The following is a 2,515-nucleotide window of genomic DNA, read 5'->3' on the forward strand; positions in this document are numbered from 1 at the left end:
TCTCTAAAAAGAGCCGGAATTCCCATACTTAGCTGTGTAATGCTAAAAGTTGAAGACTGATTGACAGATGGATGTTATGATATTGTTGGTTGAAATTAGTTGGTTCACACTTATGTAAGCATGCGTCACATTTTGTTTTACAGGAAGAAAAAATTATTAGATTTTGATATAATGGTACAAAGAAAGATTTTTTGTGCATTTTTTGAAATGCATTGTTAAATAGGAGTACAATGTGACTGGGGGATGTGATCTTAAAGGGTTAAAAAGGCATTTTTCATTTCACCTTGACTGTAAAGCACGTGTGCTAATAAATGTAGATACAAAGTTAGAGCGACACACTCTTACGTCAGGTGTGAACCATCTTAAACACATCTAGACTGAGTCTGGAAAGATCCGGGTGCAAGAACTGGGCCTCTGATGTAACGGCCGCTTAGACAGCTGTTTCACAACCCCCGCATGCACTCGCCCTCCATACTCCCCCTCACCACAACCATCACCCTCCCCCCTCTCCACCCCCACAGGTCCTCCTAATTAACGGGGAGGAAGTGGACTGAGCAAGGGTGTTAGGGTGAGACGGGGGCAGCACCTGGCTGCGTGTTCACACCTCCATTCACTTCTGCCTCAGAGCACACCACAGCTGGAGCTCCGTTGGCTGCACAGATATTGCCGCCCCCCCTTCTCTTATGCAGAATCCTAGCTCACACACATTTATTTACACACACACACACACACACACGTACACACTGTAATCCTCTAATCTTTTCCCATGTACCATGCGCTCCACTGCTCATAACAAGACAGACTGCCTTTATATAAATGATGCTCCAGCACCTTTTTGAATCCTTGATGACATTAAATGATAACTCTTGGGACGTATTTTTTTAGCTTTGGCCATCATTCCCATTAGTTATGATAATGTTGGATTTACAAATAAATTGTTCTGGAGATCTGGGAACATGGCAACATCACTTGTAAGTCTGAGTGGGCAAGAGACATGACCAGTCAGACCATCAGACAGGTCGTAGTGCAGCTAAACCAGATCATTTGAACCAAGTTCTAATAAAATGGAATTATTTAGGAATTATTCTGGAGATTTTTGATCATAACAAATGGTCTTCATCAGTGAATCACCCTCGAGTCCACTTATTCCCACCAGCACATCCTCAAGCTTTTTTGAGAAGTCGCTTTGCATTGAGCATGTAGTACTGAGGACTTCAACACCCGTCCCGTCCTCTCCCATTGCCTCCGTCCTGGCGTCTTTGTTGGCAGCAGTTGAGCTAGTATTAGCTTTTGAAGTAGGCCCTGGTGTTTGCGATGTTGCTGGAGTGTGCTGAGCTGTTTTCTGTGATTTTCCTACCATGGTATTAAGTCTGTTAACTGGTTGTCCACTGTTCAAGTACATGTGGAGTTTACATTGTGGTCTTCTAATAAAATAGCCTTGGAGCCTCACAAAGATGCGTCTCTATTTCCAAGTACTCTTAAGGAATTCTCATCCTTGTTTTGGACTTATCTGTTTCAATGACGGGTTGTAATTAGATAGTTATTTCCTACATATCCCAGGATGCATTTAGACAGTCCCCAGAGAACTTAGCCAAACTTGTTCTGTTCCAGCTGTTTTACTGTGAGTGCATGACATTTCTACATTCACTTTTATCGTGAGTATAGAATTAGCTCTCTGACTGACTTTCTGCATTGGGTGAGACTTTCCTTTAATGCAGGAGTAACTGACACTTTCTCTGTTTTCTCAGCTGCATGTGCTCAGACTCACATACACGCTCACTCACACACACAAAATAAGATAGGGCTGTGTTGTGATGGCACCAGCACTATGGGTTTGAATTCCATAGGGTTCATCTGACCTGTAATTAGATGCACTTGGACAAGATTATTTTAAAAATGAACAGTGCAGTATACATTATATATATCAATATATATTGCACAATGCACATATTAGACCAATTAAGAATATAGGGACACCCTGGTAACTCACATGTTAGAGGTTGCGTCCTCTGTCCTGTGAGAGGAGACAGCAGAAGGTTTGGGCTTTGCAGGAATATGATCTTCCTCCCATAAAGCTGCTGTCTGAGCAGACCTGTCCTGCCAGCCACTTTACATCACTTCACCCAGATCAGTATTTGAATCAGTGTGTATTTCTGTGTATGTCTGAATGTCAGCTGCGCTTTATTACATCACCATTCTACATCCAGCATTTAAATGTATGTGTGTGTGTGTGTGTCAAACATGCTTCACAACACAATCTCTTCGCCTTCCGACTGTACGCTGAGATCTATTGAACTCACTCCAGTGATGAGGCAACAGCTAATGACAGGGACGTCAAATGAAGACAGATGGTGGATGGGAGTTGACCCCTGACCCCGGTGATTTGATATGGGCGCTGTAATTGGCCGGCTGTGTTTTCCATCAACAGGCATTACGGGCCACATTGCCAGCCAGCGCCATTAGCAGCTCTGCTATTCCTGGAAGCACCTGGAAGCAGCAGAGCGCCTGTACTCGC

General features: G+C 43.5%; 1 protein-coding gene across 1 annotated transcript in view; it reads left to right on the forward strand.

Annotated features, from left to right (window-relative positions):
• Window positions 1-2,515, forward strand: part of scube1 (signal peptide, CUB domain, EGF-like 1) — a gene marked incomplete in the record, with an annotated part of 95,119 nt that overhangs the window by 4,513 nt on the left and 88,091 nt on the right.

The sequence above is a fragment of the Morone saxatilis genome, unplaced genomic scaffold (assembly GCF_004916995.1).
Source record: "Morone saxatilis isolate NCDOM2014 unplaced genomic scaffold, NCSU_SB_2.0 Contig10, whole genome shotgun sequence".
Taxonomy (NCBI): domain Eukaryota; kingdom Metazoa; phylum Chordata; class Actinopteri; family Moronidae; genus Morone; species Morone saxatilis.